Source organism: Taudactylus pleione, unplaced genomic scaffold, assembly GCF_031769625.1.
Source record: "Taudactylus pleione unplaced genomic scaffold, aTauple2 ptg000647l, whole genome shotgun sequence".
Lineage (NCBI taxonomy): Eukaryota > Metazoa > Chordata > Amphibia > Anura > Myobatrachidae > Taudactylus > Taudactylus pleione.
Window position 1 is genome coordinate 3505142 of NW_028285049.1, and position 20533 is coordinate 3525674.

Consider the following 20533-nt stretch of genomic DNA (forward strand, 5'->3'; position numbering starts at 1 on the left):
ATTGTCCATCTGCACTGTGAAGCGCCGTCCAATGAGTTCTGAAGCACTTGACTGAAGATGAGCAAATAATATTGCCCGAAACACTTCAGAATTCATTCTGCTGCTTTTGTCAGCAGTCACATCATCAATAAATACAAGGGAACCAGTTCCATTGGCAGCCATACATGCCCACGCCATGACACTACCACCACCATGCTTCACTGATGAGGTGGTATGTTTTGGATGATGAGCAGTTCCTTTCCTTCTCCATACTCTTCTCTTCCCATCACTCTGGTACAAGTTGATCTTTGTCTCATCTGTCCATAGGATGTTGTTCCAGAATTGTAATGGCTTTTTTAGATGTTGTTTGGCAAACTCTAATTTGGTCTTCCAGTTTTTGTGGCTCACCAATAGTTTACATCTTGTGGTGAACCCTCTATATTCACTCTTGTGAAGCCTTCTCTTGATTGTTGACTTTGACACATATACACCTATCTCCTGGAGAGTGTTCTTGATTGGCCAACTTAAATAATTCTTCTGTCATCCACCACAGTTGTTTTCCGTGGTCTTCCGGGTCTTTTGGTGTTGCTGAGCTCTCTGGAACATTCTTAAAAAGAAAGAATGCATCGAACAGTTGATTTGGCCACACCTAAGGTTTTTGCTATCTCTCTGATGGGTTTGTTTTGATTTTTCAGCCTAATGATGGCTTGCTTCACTGATAGTGACAGCTCTTTGGATCTCATATTGAGAGTCGACAGCAACTGATTAAAATGCAAATGTCACACCTAGAATCAACTCCAGACCTTTTACCTGCTTAATTGATAATGAAATAACAAGGGAATAGCCCACACCTGTCCATGAAATAGCTTTTGAGTTGATAGTCCCATTACTTTTGGCCCCTTAAAAAGTGGGAGGCACATATTGAAACCGTTGTAATTCCTACACCGTTCACCTGATTTGGATGTAATTACCCTCAAATTAAATCTGAAAGTCTGCAGTTAAAGCACATCTTGTTTGTTTCATTTAAAAGCCATTGTGGTGGTGAATAGAGGCCAAAATATGAAAATTCTGTCAATGTCCCAATATTTATGCACCTTACTGTATAAAAGTAGGAGATGCAATATTATACTGATTCCAGCATTTTAGATAATATCATAACCATAAAAAATCATTGCCTTTATAAACTCAATAATATAACCAGTAGGGGATAAGTACATGAAGGCTGGAGTCCTTATGTTCGACCCTCCGTACTGAAGGTCTCCTATAAAGCTTAACCAATTGTAGGAAGAGATCCCAATGTACATATGCTGGTTCAGTGTGCAAGCCTATGTGCCGTGTTACCCTGTGAGCTGAAAGTCTATGAGACTATAAGCTGTTTGTTCATTATAAATGCTCACCGCATGCTGAACAGTCTGGTGGGATGAGATCACTATGTCACTAAGGGCCTCATTTACTAACGAGTTTTATCACCAAAACGAGTGATAAATGTCACTGTGTATGATAATGGTGCTTCAGCCAATCAGCTCCCAACTGTCAACTGTTGGGGGCTGATTGGCTGGAGCACCATTTATCATACACAGTGAAATTTATCATTCGTTTTGGTGATAAAACTCGTTAATAAATGGGGGCCTAAGTCCGTTCCGGATTTGACTGGCAGATGCGGCCGCGACCTGCCTTCAATGATGCGGCTCCCGGGTGGACAGAGAGCCGTAATATGTGAGACAGTCTGGCAAAGTGATACCACCATGTGAGGTCCCGCTCCCGACGTGGCTGGCAGATGCGGCTATGGCTTGCTTCCAATGATGCAGCTAGTAGGTTGACAGAAAGCTGTCTACAGTAGGAGAGAAACATCAAATAGCTGGTTCAGTGTAGAAGAGAGCTCCAGCAGAGTTCAAACAAGAGTGGCAGTGTCTGACGCCTTTCCTCCCACGGCTTCGTCAGAGGCCCACGTAACCAGCTGCGCTATACAGACCGGTGGCAGCAGCGCCTTCACCCATCACATACCAATGTCACTGTGTGCCCTGGGCACAGACTGCTATGTAGCCTGTCCTATTCACCCTCCACTCACACCAATGTCACTGTGTGCCCTGTGAACAGACTGATATGTAGCCTATCCTATTCACCCACCACTCACAACAATGTCACTGTGTGCCCTGTGCACAGACTGCTATGTGGCCTTATCCTATTCACCCTCCACTCACACCAATGTGACTGTGTGCCCTGTGCAGACTGATATGTAGCCTATCCTATTCACCCACCACTCACACCAATGCCACTGTGTGCCCTGTGCACAGACTGCTATGTAGCCTATCCTATTCACCCACCACACACCAATGTCACTGTGTGCCCTGTGCACAGACTGCTATGTAACCTTATCCTATTCACCCACCACTCACACCAATGTCACTGTGTTCCCTGTGCAGACTGCTATCTAGCCTTATCCTATTCACCCACCACTCACACCAATGTCACTGTGTGCCCTGTGCACAGACTGCTATGTAGCCTATCCTATTCACCCACCACTCACACCAATGTCACTGTGTGCCCTGTGCACAGGCTGCTATGTAGCTTATCCTATTCACCCACCACTCACAATAATGTCACTGTGTGCCCTGTGCACAGACTGCTATGTAGCCTTATCCTATTCACCCACCACTCACAATAATGTCACTGTGTGCCCTGTGCACAGACTGCTATGTAGCCTCTCCTATTCACCCACCACTCACAATAATGTCACTGTGTGCCCTGTGCACAGACTGCTGAACAGTCTGGTGGGATGAGATCACTATGTCACTAAGGGCCTCATTTACTAACGAGTTTTATCACCAAAACGAGTGATAAATGTCACTGTGTATGATAATGGTGCTTCAGCCAATCAGCTCCCAACTGTCAACTGTTGGGGGCTGATTGGCTGGAGCACCATTTATCATACACAGTGAAATTTATCATTCGTTTTGGTGATAAAACTCGTTAATAAATGGGGGCCTAAGTCCGTTCCGGATTTGACTGGCAGATGCGGCCGCGACCTGCCTTCAATGATGCGGCTCCCGGGTGGACAGAGAGCCGTAATATGTGAGACAGTCTGGCAAAGTGATACCACCATGTGAGGTCCCGCTCCCGACGTGGCTGGCAGATGCGGCTATGGCTTGCTTCCAATGATGCAGCTAGTAGGTTGACAGAAAGCTGTCTACAGTAGGAGAGAAACATCAAGTAGCTGGTTCAGTGTAGAAGAGAGCTCCAGCAGAGTTCAAACAAGAGTGGCAGTGTCTGACGCCTTTCCTCCCACGGCTTCGTCAGAGGCCCACGTAACCAGCTGCGCTATACAGACCGGTGGCAGCAGCGCCTTCACCCATCACATACCAATGTCACTGTGTGCCCTGGGCACAGACTGCTATGTAGCCTGTCCTATTCACCCTCCACTCACACCAATGTCACTGTGTGCCCTGTGAACAGACTGATATGTAGCCTATCCTATTCACCCACCACTCACAACAATGTCACTGTGTGCCCTGTGCACAGACTGCTATGTAGCCTTATCCTATTCACTCACCACTCACACCAATGTCACCGTGTGCCCTGTGCACAGACTGCTATGTGGCCTTATCCTATTCACCCTCCACTCACACCAATGCGACTGTGTGCCCTGTGCAGACTGATATGTAGCCTATCCTATTCACCCACCACTCACACCAATGCCACTGTGTGCCCTGTGCACAGACTGCTATGTAGCCTATCCTATTCACCCACCACACACCAATGTCACTGTGTGCCCTGTGCACAGACTGCTATGTAACCTTATCCTATTCACCCACCACTCACACCAATGTCACTGTGTTCCCTGTGCAGACTGCTATCTAGCCTTATCCTATTCACCCACCACTCACACCAATGTCACTGTGTGCCCTGTGCACAGACTGCTATGTAGCCTATCCTATTCACCCACCACTCACACCAATGTCACTGTGTGCCCTGTGCACAGGCTGCTATGTAGCTTATCCTATTCACCCACCACTCACAATAATGTCACTGTGTGCCCTGTGCACAGACTGCTATGTAGCCTTATCCTATTCACCCACCACTCACAATAATGTCACTGTGTGCCCTGTGCACAGACTGCTATGTAGCCTCTCCTATTCACCCACCACTCACAATAATGTCACTGTGTGCCCTGTGCACAGACTGCTATGTAGCCTATCCTATTCACGCACCACTCACACCAATGTCACTGTGTGCCCTGTGCACAGGCTGCTATGTAGCTTATCCTATTCACCCACCACTCACAATAATGTCACTGTGTGCCCTGTGCACAGACTGCTATGTAGCCTTATCCTATTCACCCACCACTCACAAGAATGTCACTGTGTGCCCTGTGCACAGACTGCTATGTAGCCTCTTCTATTAACCCACCACTCACACCAATGTCACTGTGTGCCCTGTGCACAGACTGCTATGCAGCCTATCCTATTCACCCACCACTCACACCAATGTCACTTTGTGCCTTGTGCACAGACTGCTATGTAGCCTTATCCTATTCACCCACCACTCACACCAATGTCACTGTGTGCCCTGTGCACAGATTGCTATGTAGCCTTATCCTATTCACCCACCACTCACAATAATGTCACTGTGTGCCCTAGGCACAGACTGCTATGTAGCTTATCCTATTCACCCACCACTCACAATAATGTCACTGTGTGCCCTGTGCACAGACTGCTATGTAGCCTTATCCTATTCACCCACCACTCACAATAATGTCACTGTGTGCCCTGTGCACAGACTGCTATGGAGCCTCTCCTATTCACCCACCACTCACACCAATGTCACTGTGTGCCCTGTGCACAGACTGCTATGTAGCCTATCCTATTCACCCACCACTCACACCAATGCCACTGTGTGCCCTGTGCACAGACTGCTATGTAGCCTCTTCTATTAACCCACCACTCACACCAATGTCACTGTGTGCCCTGTGCACAGACTGCTATGCAGCCTATCCTATTCACCCACCACTCACACCAATGTCACTTTGTGCCTTGTGCACAGACTGCTATGTAGCCTTATCCTATTCACCCACCACTCACACCAATGTCACTGTGTGCCCTGTGCACAGATTGCTATGTAGCCTTATCCTATTCACCCACCACTCACAATAATGTCACTGTGTGCCCTAGGCACAGACTGCTATGTAGCTTATCCTATTCACCCACCACTCACAATAATGTCACTGTGTGCCCTGTGCACAGACTGCTATGTAGCCTTATCCTATTCACCCACCACTCACAATAATGTCACTGTGTGCCCTGTGCACAGACTGCTATGGAGCCTCTCCTATTCACCCACCACTCACACCAATGTCACTGTGTGCCCTGTGCACAGACTGCTATGTAGCCTATCCTATTCACCCACCACTCACACCAATGTCACTGTGTGCCCTGTGCACAGACTGCTATGGAGCCTCTCCTATTCACCCACCACTCACACCAATGTCACTGTGTGCCCTGTGCACAGACTGCTATGTAGCCTATCCTATTCACCCACCACTCACACCAATGTCACTGTGTGCCCTGTGCACAGACTGCTATGCAGCCTATCCTATTCAGCCACCACTCACACCAATGTCACTGTGTGCCCTGTGCACAGACTGCTATGTAGACTATCCTATTCACCCACCACTCACAATAATGTCACTGTGTGCCCTGTGCACAGACTGCTATGTAGCCTTATCCTATTCACCCACCACTCACAATAATGTCACTGTGTGCCCTGTGCACAGACTGCTATGTAGCCTTATCCTATTCACCCACCACTCACACCAATGTCACTGTGTGCCCTGTGCACAGACTGCTATGCAGCCTATCCTATTCACCCACCACTCACACCAATGTCACTGTGTGCCCTGTGCAGACTGTTATGTAGCCTTATCCTATTCACCCACCACTCACAATAATGTCACTGTGTGCCCTGTGCACAGACTGCTATGTAGCCTCTCCTATTCACCCACCACTCACACCAATGTCACTGTGTGCCCTGTGCACAGACTGCTATGTAGCCTTATCCTATTCACCCACCACTCACACCAATGTCACTGTGTGCCCTGTGCACAGACTCCTATGTAGCCTATCCTATTCACCCACCGCTCACACCAATGTCACTGTGTGCCCTGTGCACAGACTCCTATGTACCCTATCCTATTCACCCACCACTCACACTAATGTCACTTTGTGCCCTGTGCACAGACTGCTATGTAGCCTTATCCTATTCACCCACCACTCACACCAATGTCACTGTGTGCCCTGTGCACAGATTGCTATGTAGCCTTATCCTATTCACCCACCACTCACAATAATGTCACTGTGTGCCCTAGGCACAGACTGCTATGTAGCTTATCCTATTCACCCACCACTCACAATAATGTCACTGTGTGCCCTGTGCACAGACTGCTATGTAGCCTTATCCTATTCACCCACAACTCACGCCAATGCCACTGTGTGCCGTGCACAGACTGCTATGTAGCCTTATCCTATTCACCCACCACTCACACCAATGTCACTGTGTGCCCTGTGCACAGACTGCTATGTAGCCTATCCTATTCACCCACCACTCACACCTATGTCACTGTGTGCCCTGAGCACAGACTGCTATGTAACCTATCCTATTCACCCACCTCTCACACCAATGTCACTGTGTACCCTGTGCACAGACTGCTATGTAGCCTATCCTAGTGAACGCTGGCACAAAGCACCGCTCCCCCCACCCCTTAGCAGCCGCGCTCATGGTGCCAAACCTATCTCTTGCATTGATGATGTCAGTACATTTGTTTTTGTTATTGCTCAGCTTTACGTTTAAGGATTGAGCTGAAACAAAGTGCAGGTTATTTCTAGGAGTTACCACTACACAATAATGCATATTTCATGAAAATTGGTTCAGTAGTTTTTGTGCCAACATGGAACAAACACAGACTCAACCTTCTTTTTATATTAGTATAGATATATATACAGACACACACACACTTTTACTAATATATATATGTCAGTGGCGAAAGTCTCATACTCCAAGTGACTTCCTCACATATAAGACTATCTACAACTCTTATCGTACTGCTCTGGACACTGCTAAACAAACATATTTCCAATCTCTAATCTGTGCTCAAGCTTCTAACCCCAAGCGACTTTTTAATACATTTAAACTGCTTCTTACCCCTCCATCACCCAAACCACCATCTACTATCTGTGCACAAGATCTTGCTTCCTATTTTAGGGACAAGATTGATAAGATCTGAAATGAAATGGTATGCTCTTCCTCAGCTAGTGACCTGCTCATTTCCCTACCTGAACCCTCTGGCACATTCTCTTCATTTGATCTCACAAACGAAGATGAAGTATCTACACTCTTCTCATCCCCCTACTCTATTACCTCTCCTCTAGATCCTATACCCTCACAAATCAGTAAAGCTCTGTCTCCTGTGCTTATCCCAACCCTAACTAAAATCTGTAACCTTCTCCTATCTGGCCTCCCCAAATCCCATCTCGCTCCTCTCCAGTCTATCTTTAATGCTGCTGCACGGCTTATCTTCCTCTCCAAACGCTCTACATCTGCCTCCCCTCTCCTACAAGCCCTCCACTGGCTCCCCTTCCCCTTCAGAGTCCAATTCAAGGTTCTCACACTCACTTACAAAGCCCTCACACACTCCTCTCCCATTTACATCTCTGACCTCATCTCCCTTCACTTTCCTGTCCGCCCTCTTCGTTCAACAAATGCACACTGCCTCACATGCCAACTGATTACTTCCTCCCACTCCCGCCTCCAAGACTTTGCCCGTGCCGCTTCCCACCTCTGTAACTCTCTCCCTCTCCCCATCAGAATCTCCACCTCTCTACTATCCTTCAAACGGGCTCTCAAGACCCACTACTTCATCAATGCTTTCCAGCTCTCATCCTAACTTGCTACTACATGTTCCCTCCTCTCTGTCTTCCCCATCTGTATCATGCCCATCTGTCTGCCCCTCCCCTGAGAATGTAAGCTCTTGCGAGCAGGGCCCTCTATCCTCTTGTGCTTCTCCTTACTATATGTTCATCTACTTCTTACTCACCACTAGGACACCTAACACTTGGTGCCTATGCTTTGCTGCTTATGTGGGTGTTATGGCCACCTATGTATCAATGTATATTATCCACGTCCTTGTCCTGTATTGTATTGTATTGTACTGTAAGTCACTTTTTGGTTATGTACCTTGTAAGGCGCTGCGGAACACTTGTGGTGCCATATAAATAAACGATAATAATAATAATAATAAAATCTGTAATCTCTCTCGCTCTACTGGCAACTTTCCATCACTGTTCAAGCACGCAGTGATTACTCTGAAAAAACAAGATTCTGACCCTAATATTGTCAAATTACCATCCTATCTCCCAGCTCCCATGCCCCTCCAAGCTACTTGAGAGACTTGTATATACCCACCTCACACACTTTCTTAACTCACACAACTTATTGGACCCACTTCAGTCTGGCTTTCATTCCCAACACTCCACAGAGATAGAACTGACTAAGGTAGTAAATGATCTTGTCACTGCCAAGGCTAAAGGCCATTACTCACTCCTAATTCTTCTAGATCTCTCTGCTGCTTTTGACACTGTTGACGACTCTCTTCTCATACAAACACTGCAATCCCTAGGTCTTAAGGACACAGCTTTCTTGGTTTTCTTTCTACCTATCTGATCGCTCTTTTACAGTTCATTTTTCTGATTCTGCCTCCTCTTCGCTACCTCTATCAGTTGGAGTACCGCAAGGCTCTGTCTTAGGTCCTCTGCTATTCTCAATACATACCACCTCTCTTGGCAAACTAATAAGCTCTTTTGGATTTCAGTACCATCTGTATGCGGATGATACTCAAATCTACCTATCCTCTCCAGATCTATCTCCACTGTATTGGTACGTGTCACTGAATGTCTTTCTGCCATTTCATCTTGGATGTCATCTCGCCACCTGAAACTTAATATTTCTAAAACAGAATTAATTATATTTCCACCGGCCAATAACAGTTACCAACCTGATCTCTCTCTCACTGTTGATACCTCGACCATCCACCCCGCCCCACAAGCTCGCTGCCTTGGTGTCATCCTTGACTCTGAACTGTCCTTTGTTCCCCACATTCAATCTGTCTCAAAATCATGTTACATACATTTAAAAAACATATTCAAAATTCAACCATATCTCACACAAGACACTGCAAAAACTCTAATCCATGCACTTATTATTTCCCGCATTGACTATTGCAATAGCCTCCTTACTGGTCTTCCCAAAAACAGGCTATCACCATTACAATCCATTATGAATGCAGCTGCAAGGCTTATCTTCCTTGCGAAATGTTCTTCTTCTGCTGCCCCGCTCTGTCAGTCCCTCCATTGGGTGCCGGTTTTCTACAGTATTCAATAAAAAATACTTTCACTTACACATAAGGCTATTAACCAAACCACACCAACATACATCTCTTCACTCATCTCAAAATATCTCCCAACCCGACCTCTCCGCTCAGCACAAGATCTGCGTCTCTCATCCCCATGCATTACTTGCTCCCATTCACGGCTACAGGACTTTCTTCGCGCTGCACCCACTCTATGGAATGCACTACCTCGCACAATAAGACTTTCCTCTAGTCGCCAATCCTTCAAGCGTTCCCTGAAAACACACCTCTCCAGGCAAGCTTATCAGATTCCAGAACTCCCACATAACCTTCATAGCTTCCATATCTAATTACATCCCCTTTTACAGTCCACACACAATCTCACACATCGTCTTTCTCTCACATCCTCATGACATTTGGTCGACATTCCTGTGTGACTGGATCATGCAGCCCACCAAGACACTGTGCATTCTGGCTGGACCAAAATGCAATATATAGCACCTATCCTTGTATATCAATGCCTATTTCCCTATAGATTGTAAGCTTGCGAGCAGGGCCTTCCTACCTATATATCTGTCTGTTATTACCCAGTTTTGTTCTATTAATGCTTACAATTGTAAAGCGCAATGGAATATGCTGCGCTATATAAGAAACTGTTATTAAATAAATAAATAAAATAAATTATATAGACAGAAGTATTCAGATGCCTGACCATTACACCAACAGGGACTGTAATGACATTGTATTCATATACTTTAATATGGAGTTGGTCCCCCTTTTGCAGCTATAACAGCTTCCACTCTCCTTGGAAGGCTTTCCACAAGATTTTAGGGGGGTTTCTGTGGGAATTTGTGCCCATATATTCTGTAGAGCATTTATGAGGTCAGGCAATGATATTGGACGAGACGGCCTGGCTCGCAATCTCCGTTCCAGTTCATCCCAAAGGTGCTTGATGGGGTTGAGGTTAGGGCTCTGTGCGGGCCAGTCAAGTTCTTCCACACCGAACTCATCAAACCATGTCTTTATAGTCTTTATACTCCTTGCTTTGTGCACTGGGGCACAGTCTTGTTGGAATAGAAAAAGACCTTCCTCAAACTGTTGCCACAAAGTTGGAAGCATAGCATTGTCCAAAATGTCTTGGTATGCTGAAGCATTAAGATTGCCCTTCACTGGAGATAAGGGGCCTAGCCCAAACCCTGATAAACAGCCCCATACCATTATCCCTCCTCCACCAAACTTCACAGTTGGCACAATACAGTCAGGCAGGTAACGTTCTCCCGGCATCCGCCAAACCCAGACTAGCCCAGCTGACTGCCAAACAGAGAAGTGTGATTAGTCACTCCACAGTACATGTTTCCACTGCTCCACAGTCCAGTGTCGGTGTGCTTTACACCACTCCATCCGACACTTGGCATTGGACTTGGTGATGTGAGGCCTGCATGCAGCTGCTCGGCCATTCCATTAAGCTCCAGACGTACAGTTTTTGTGCTTACATTAATGCTAGTGGAAGTTTGGAACTCTTCAGCTATGGAATCAGTTGGTGACTTTTATGCACCATGCGCCTTAGCAGTCATTGATCCAGCTCTGTGATTTACGTGGTCTTCTGCTTCGTGAGTTGCTGTTGTTTCTAAACACTACCACTTTCTAATAATATTACTTACAGTTGATCGTGGAATAAAATTTCACGAACAGTCCCATTGCAAAGGTGGCATCCTATCACAGTACCACTCTTCAAGTCACTGAGCCCTTCACCATTTTGTATCACAAATGTTTGCAAATGGAGACTGCATGGCTAGTTGATTGAAACACCTCAATTCAAGATTTAACAGGTGTGGCCAAATACTTTTGTCCATACACGCTCGCAGTGTGATGACGTCATCCATTAGTGCCGCTGGGCAGGTGAGCGGTCCCAGCACCGGAGAAATGGCTTGCACGTGGTGGAGCAACAGGTATAAAAGGTATGTTTCTTATTTATCTTGTATTTCCTGATGACAGTTAAAAGAACTGAAACGTTGAAACCTTTCTACAGACGTCATCTGTTTGACTTTTGTCGAAGGTTTCTGACCTATGTATTTTAAAACCCCCATGAAAAGTCTGTATCTGCTTTAGTGGAGATATGGGCTTTAAGTAAAAGCCGGATAATGGGTCCTGGGAGTGTGGATGTGAGAAGAGATGGGAGGGCTCCATCCACAGGGCCGTGTCAGTTGTTGGGCCTTTCAGCCTGAGAGCAGGCTGATTAGTGATTGCACCTGGAAGAGGCTCATATAAGCTGTATCAGGGTTTGGCTCAGGGTTTCACACCTGGGTAGAACAAGCAGACAGCTTGTTCAGAGACACTATGATATACTTATTGTAAGTAATGTGCATATGTCTATGTTTGTGGTGAGGACAGTAGGCCCTACCACTGTTTGAGAGAGGGAAGTTACTGTCTAGTTAGTGCCCAGACGGTCTAGGATGTATGTTTATAACTTTCATTTTATTTCTGCACAATAAAAACTAGCTCCGGCTAGCTTGCACGAAAACCCTGGACTGGTGTGCTGTTTTCCTGGCTGCTGTGTGTTAGGAGGTGTCCAACTACCCCAGGAGAGGGACCTCCTACCCTGATCTTATTACAATACATACATACACACAACCTTATCTCTAACTTAAAATCAGATGCCACATGCACACACAGTAGTACAGATTACTACAATGAGTGTGACTGTTGATTTACAACTGTGTTATTATGTACAGCACTGAAAATAAATGAAGGAGTGGCTTTTATCACTTGCACAAGCTTCATGCCTTACTGTATCTGCCCATTGTTACTGTTCTATAAACATGGATTATAATAAGAAAGCAGACAGAGACATAGTGCAGGTAATAAACCGCGCTGTGGTGCTTATGGCTTATTCTGAAACCGCTTTCTCCTGCCGTGCAACTTTAGAGGTCAGTAGCAAGCATCTGAAATGATTCTAAACTGGTTTCCCATCAACTTTTATTGAACCTAAAATAAAATTGCTCCTAAGTGCCCACAAGCATTTTTCTAGCAAAATCACAGTTTTCCTGGAAGAAAAATGTCTATTATCAGTTTTCGTTCTCCTGCACAGCACATGCTCCAAAATAGGACAAGCTAGAAGTACTGTATGATGTATGGAAATGTACAGGCTGTGTGCCAGTGGCCCATTGCCACCGTATTGGTTACCCCAAAAAGTATGATGTCTGACAATAGTTCTATCAAAATTTCTAGGATAGTTATTGGACATGTTGGTAAATGTAGATGGAAGATGATAGCGATCAGCTCGTGTTTAGGTTCACCTTCCAACAGCACTCTCTCAGGTCCCCCAGGGATGCTGTATATGAAGTACAACAAATATAACAAGGGAATTAAATAAATGATAAACAAATCATATTGTGCTGCTCCTGAAATGCTGAGCCCCCTAAGCCAGGGCCTTTGTGGCCTTTTCACGAATCTGCGCCTGATTACATCATTATTATTGGTCCTCTCCGCGTGAGACTGTCCTCTATGGAAATAGAAGCAAATGTGTCTCCCACTATTTAAAAGGCATCCTTTGCTCAATTTTTCTCAATACTCCACCTTTGGGAACTTCTACCTATATGTTGGCAGGTGCGCATCCCATAATGATACAGTTACAGCACTTCTGCAACACAGTTTTCACACAGGAGATTGATGTGGTTTTACGTTTAAACGGACAAGAGGCGCCTCTGTCCTTCAGTATATTTTACAAACATACGATACTTTCCTAGAGATGTTCCATCCTCATACACCAGTACAAGACGAGGAAATGTCCTGCGATTATATTCATCACACAGCAGTGTCACAGCTTCTCACTTATGCTACATCTAAACGTTTCACTGTGTACACAGTGTGGGGGCGTAATGTATCCAGTAATTACCGTCTAAGCAATGCACAATAGCTCTCTATCATTTTCTGTGCTGGACGTTCCACCGTATCGGTGGTAGTAAGTCCATTGTCAGGGATCACGGTAGACGGGTTGGGGGCTCCCAGTAGTGCACTGGCACAGGGGTGGTTCAGAGCTATTTTGCACGGCTGCTGTCCCCATTGGCAGAGCACAATTTTCTGGGTAACAGATCTGTCTTTACTTCCATCGGCACATAGACAATAGCTGAGAACGCACTGGCCTCTGGAGTGGGAGGGAGCCAGGGGGCATCTATTCATGGGAGCTGTATGACCTTACAGTCTGGAATAAAGGGCTTGAAGTTTGGGGAATATTATGCATTTGGAAAATGTTGCCTGAAGTCTGTGGTCATACATGTTGTAGTAGCTGTGCAAACATAGCGTTAGTGTACTGGGAGCAATGCAGTGCCGTATGTTATTTCTATATTTGTGACACAAAATTGAAAAAAAAATCATGTGAAACACAAAGATCAAGTGTGGCACTGCATGGTGGTGACATCACAGAGCCAAGCGTTGGCGTTGTCACTGGCATAAAAATGCAGCAGCCAACATCATCACACAGGGTTAGTAAATCAACACAACCTCTCCCGCATTGGGTGTGTCTAACTTAAGGACTCAGGGAAGATGGCGCTCAGCGCTAGAGCACCGGGAAAAATAAAAACACTAAGGACGGGATGTATGACAATCCCCGAAAAAGGTCCGCTCTGTCGGTAAGAACGTCCCTTTGCGGTGAGGGACTTCCGGGTCTAAGACCCAGAAGCCCCTCTGGCGTCGTTCTGCGCAAGTGCAGAAGGACGCGTGTGCCGCGGGGGGTGCTGGGAGGGATCCGACTGGATCCCTCTATCAGCACTCGGCGGAGAGCCATCTAGAAGATGGAGTTACCCACCGCAGACAAGTCCCGGAGTGCATTGAACTCCAGGGTTTGGTGCATATGCAAAATGCGGTCAAACCTGCATTTTTGGGGTTTGGCCGCATTTTTACCCTTGATGCATCTCGCCCTAAGGGCCTTATATCAATGAGCTTTATCATTCACAAGGAGTGATAAAACTTGTTGTGTATGATAAATGGTGCTCCAGCCAATCAGCTCCCAACTGTCATTTTTCAAACAGATGACAATTGGGAGCTGATTGGCTGGAGCACTATTATCATATGTAACAAGTTTTATCACTCATGAATGATAAAACTCGTTGATAAATGAGGCCCTAATGCAATTAAGATGCGAGTATCTGCGCCTATTCTGTCACATAGATCTCTACGACGGCACCGCCCCCAGCACTCAGACCTACGCAATGCTTGGTGTAAGATATATGTCATTAAACAGACGTCCCCTCGGGGAACTCACGACTCAGAATATATTATGGGGTCTATTCATGAAGCAGAGAAGTGTCCTGTGTATGTAAAAGCCGGGCACTTCCCAGCTCTGTGTGATTCATAGAGCAGGGCACCGATTATAGATGCTTAGTACTTCTCCAGTGGGGCGCCCGGTCCTGTATGTATCACATCAACATACATTTGTATGGTGAGTGCGATAAAGGAACAGAAAGCTCAGCTATCTGTTCCTCTGCCAGTACCGCATTCGCCATTTCAGGGTGGCATAAGCAGCGTTGTTAGGGGAAAAGAGTAGACCGCTGACTTCCTTTCTTCTCCCTGTTCTCTCAGCCCCTTCCGTGCCACCTGTCAATCAGAAGAGCCCAGGGTATATGTATATACATATCCCGGGTCACTTCCTGCTGACTGCTGGCTGCCCCCTGTGATCCAGTGCCCCTCCTGTTCCTACCCCTACTGTCACTATTGTAAGGTGACCTGGCATACACCTCCGCACTACTGCCCAGTGCCCCTCCGCTCTGCCCCTACCTATCCCCCCTCCCCACCGCCGCTGCAGCAGCCGCAGAGATGACCAGTGCATGTGCACAAAGTCCACCCTCTATCTACACAGATGCCAGCGCATGCACAGTATTTTGAAGAAAAATATACAGAGAAAATAAATAAGACCGGACCGGACGCCGAACCTGGATACACCGCTTCTCTTCACAAAGCAGGTAAGTGTACATGAAGTGCTACTTACCAAAACTATAGATTGCATCGAAGTGAAGCGACCTATAGTGATAAGTAACAATTCTATACTGCAGATCTTCATGAATAGGCCCCGTACATATGCCCAAGACACTCGCACAAGTCGGTTCTCTCGTGTGCCCGGAAGACCCTCAGAAAAGCTGATTTCACAGATGGAGATGAACAGCCCGAGACTCGTCTTTGTCTCCTAAGTGACTTGCCAACAGCAAAATGCCAGGCCAGTTGTCTGCAAATGTGCGTTTGCATTGTATAAGCTTCACCCACAGTCAGGCCATAAATCTCCTACAGCCAGATACACGCCCCAGCAAGATCCTTATAGTCCTCACTCAGCAGCTGCTAACCTCTCCTCCAGTGCAGAGACCCACATCAGTTACCTCCTCTGACAGCAGTGCTGGACCCGACTCCTCCTGCACAGTGGAATCTGGGGAATGTTACTACTAATAGGGTCAGTAATGTTGCTGATAAGGGTCTATATGCATTTGTGTCTGTGTAATGTTCCTGCAGTCAGAGTACTGTGGATGCATAGTTATGCAGCTGGCAATGTACTAAGAAGACCCAGTATATACATATATGGGCTCCCCAGCAGGACCGGAGGGATCGCGGTGCGGCCGGTGCCTCCGTACAGGCCGCAAACTGCCCGGCTCCAGAGGTCTGCATAAAGATACCACCTGCACTGCTGCTCGGCGCTCACAGAGTAATGCTGATGAAGAACCCCGCCGTCCACCCACCCCCTGGTGGTAATGGTATGCGCTCAGTGGGAGGGGGAGGATGAGAGAGAGGGGCGGCAGTGAAAGCACAGGGTCTAAACTGAGCGATGGGGGGAGAAGGGCCCTAGTCAGGGAGGTGACCAAGAACCCGATGGTGACTCTGTCAGAGCTACAGCATTCCTCTGTGGAGAGAGGAGAACCTTCCAGAAAGACAACATCTCTGCAGCAATCCACCAATCAGGCCTGTATGGTAGAGTGGCCAGACGGAAGCCACTCCTTAGTAAAAAGCACATGGTAGCCCACCTGGAGTTTGCCAAAATGCACCTGAAGGACTCTCAGACCATGAGAAACAAATTTTTTTCCCCCTAATTTATGTACTTCCGCACTCCCGTTGCCTCACTTGTTACATACACGCAGCAGCTTGTCCCATCAGCTGTGTATGTAAACACTACGGTAGCATCGCGGGAGTTCAATGGCGCTCTTAAAAAAACAATTCTCACGATTACTTTATTTAAAGCTACCCGATGAAGTCACCGCTGCAAATTCAGAGCCTAGACCGCGGCGGTAAACATTAATACATCCCGCCCCTGGTCTGATGAGACAAAGATTGAACTCTTTGGCGTGAATGCCAGGCGTTATGTTTGGAGGAAACCAGGCACCGCTCATCACCAGGCCAATACCATCCCTACAGTGATGCATGGTGGTGGCAGCATCATGCTGTGGGGATGTTTTTCAGTGGCAGGAACTGGGAGACTATTCAGGATAGAGGGAAAGATGAATGCAGCAATGTACAGAGACATCCTGGATGAAAACCTGCTCCAGAGCGCTCTTGACCTCAGACTGGGGTGACAGTTCATCTTTCAGCAGGACAATGACCCTAAGCACACAGCCAAGATATCAAAGGAGTGGCTTCAGGACAACTCTGTGAATGTCCTTGAGTGGCCCAACCAGAGCCCAGACTTGAATCCGATTGAACATCTCTGGAGAGATCTGAAAAAGGCTTTGCACCGACGCTTCCCATCCAACCTGATGGAGCTTGAGAGCTGCTGCAAAGAGGAATGGTCAAAACTGCCCAAAGATAGGTCTGCCAAGCTTGTGGCATCATATTCAAAAAGACTTGAGGCTGTAATTGCTGCCAAAGGTGCATCAACAAAGTATTGAGCAACGGCTGTGAATACTTATGTACATGTGATTTCTTAGTATTGTTTTTTTTTTATTAAATTTGCAAAAATCTCAAAAAAACTTTTTACACGTTGTCATTATGGGGTATTGTGTGTAGAACTTTGAGGACAAAAATTAATTTATTTCATTTTGGAATAAGGCTATAACATAACAAAATGTGGAAAAAGTGAAGCGCTGTGAATACTTTCCGGATGCACTATCAATTCACATCGAGCCACATGTTATTCAATAGACCATGAAGTATAATATACAGCCACAAAACACCACATATCATAGAGCCACAATAGTCCCTATATTTTAGACTCACAACAGTCCCTAAATTATGCAGCGACAACACCACCGGTTTTATAACCATGAACGTTACCATTACAAAGCCACAATATCCCACTTGTTCAGAGGATATTCTTACGCTAAGGTAGTGCGAATTGGCAGCAGTAGTAATGTGTAATTCCCACAGGGGAAGATCTCTGGCCAATAATATACCCATCAGTCACAATATGCTACTGATATGCAAATCAGCATTATTAATGTGCCAGTAATATGTCAATCAGTAATAATGATAGTATTACCCAGTATTATGCCCATAAATTATACTATGCCACTAAGGCAGACTTGCCTAATCTTCCAGAACCCCGCAACCCTTAATATTCATGTGTACAGCACTAATATGTCACCAGTACACCATTCAGCATGTACTGTATATCAATAATACTAAAACCAAGGAAAAGTCACAGCAGTGATTATTTGCAGCTTAGATGCCCATTAATAATTACGTCACTGATATGCCTACCAGTCGTGGACTGCCAGATAATTGGTAGAGAACAGCCACTCACACTCCCCATTGGTAGTGAACAGCCACTCACACTCCCCATCGATAGTGCACAGCTACGCACACTCATCGGTAGTGAATAGCCACTCACTCGCCCCATCGGTAGTGAACAGCCACTCACACGCCCCATCGGTAGTGAACAGCCACTCACAAGCTCATTGGTAGTGACCAGCCACTAAAACACATGCTCATCGGTAGTGAACAGCCACTCACATGTCATTGGTAGTGATCAGCCACTCTCACACTCATCGGTAGTGATCAACCACTCACACACTCATCAGTAGTGAACACAACCCCCCCCTCCCCCAGTCTCTGGACCCAGAGCAGCTGCACCTCCTGTACTGTGGTAAATTCTACTGTCACCCAGACTGCAGTACACAGCACTGAAGTCGTGGGTTTGATTCCCACTACGGCCGTAACTGTGTGGAGTTTGTATATTCTCCCTGTGCTTGCATGGGTTTCCTCCAACACTCCCAAAATATACTGATAGGTTAATTGGCTCCCAACAAAAATGTCCCTAGTGTGTATGTGTGTTATCATGTGATAGGGAACATCGGGCCTGATTCAGACTTGGTCGCAAGCGCTGAGTACTCGCGACCGGGTGAATGATGGCCCAGAGCGCATGCGCACGACGGAGCCGGCTCCATCGTGCACATGCACGAAACCCAGATAGCAACAGTTCTCCGTCGCTCCGGGTCTCGCAACAAAGGGGCGAGCTGTCGATGTTGAGTGACAGGTCGCCTCCATTGGTGGGCGAGCCGGGGGGTGACTGCCCAAACGGAGGCGTTCCCATGAGAACGCCTGTCGTTTGGGGGCGGCCCCACTGACAAAACAAGTGATGTCAGTGGAGAGCTTCCGCTGCTGGTAGAGCTCTCTGGGGCTTGCGGCTACAAGACCCTACCACAAGGGTCTCGTCGCAAGCCCGATGGTCGCGATGGCCTTGACCATCACGACCATCATCATGGCTGCACGCTGTAGCTGTGGGTGGTCACCCACAGCTATGCAAGCGGCCAGGAGGCCGTTCTAAAAAAAAAAAGCCCGGCCCTGATTCAGAGCGAGCGCTCTGTCAGAGCGACCGGGTCTGAATCAGGGCCATAGATTGTAAGCTCCACTGGGGCAGGGACTGATGTGAATGGTAAGATATTCTCTGTAAAGCGCTGCGGAATATGTGTGCGCTATATAAATAACTGGTAATAATATATAAATAACTGGTAGTAGTAATAATAATAATGTACAGACACATGCTGCCTCCCTCTGCTATACACAAGCACAGCACATCCGAGGCTGCCGCTGCACTTACTACTGTACATCATCACCAAAAAATGTCATTGATTCATCTTGGAGGACAGAAGAGAAACCAGTCAGAGGAATATCCTGACAGCGGTTCCCAGACTCTCATTAAATAGTGAAAGTTTCTATCTCATTAGGGCATGGAGATAATAACATCCTGACCATACACCAGTGTAATATGTGTTGTCACACAGTATAAATCACCAGCACTACAATCTCATTAAGCTGTCAGACAGTGAATGATTCCATATGTTTGTAGCCAGTTTCTATATGGCTCTAACAATAAATGAATGTTATGTGACGGACCCATGTGCGCTGCTTCCGAGCCTCCATCCAGTGACAGTCCTTAGTGGCAAGCCCGCGAGAGACACCCCTGATGGTGACATTGGCAGTATGACGCAGGCAGACGTCATTGCAGACATCTCTATAGTCACTGATCTAAATGCAACTCATTTCTTTTAGTGATATCTCAAACCCTTACAAATGTTATTCGTAGGAGTCCCTATCACAGGGAGATTTAACCCTAACCTTTCCAACAGCATGACATTATTACCCCATCGGAGAACAGAGGAGCAGCCAGAAATGGCACAGACACTTCATACATTACATTAATGCTTGTTAATATAATTTAGTAATGTATGTCATTATGTCGGGTAGATGTACACATTGGTGGGTAGGTGGGTGGCACACCTTGGTGAGTAGGTGGGTGGCACACATTGGTGGGTGGCACACATTGGTGAGCAGTTGGAGGTTAATGCATGGCCCAGCCACCGCCCGCCTCATTCCAGCGGGCGGTGGCTGGGTCATGCATTTATAAATGTCTGGCACACATTGGTGGGTAGGTTGGTGGCACACATTGGTGGGCAGTGGGAGGTGAATGCATGGCCCAGCCAACGCCCGCCTAGTTACAGCGGGCGGTGGCTGGGTCATGCATTTAGAAGTGGCTGGCACACATTGGTGGTCAGTGGGGTGGCATTAAATACAGTACCAATACTCAGCAAACTGCTGTAATCCTGCAGGCTCTATCGTGCTTTCCTTCTTCCACTAACCACGATGCTGCACAAGATGGCGATTGGGCGTGTACAGGGTCCTGTCCATCAAATTCCCCAATGTACGTTGAATCGTGAGCAAAAAACCCTCACGATTTGGATCAAACCG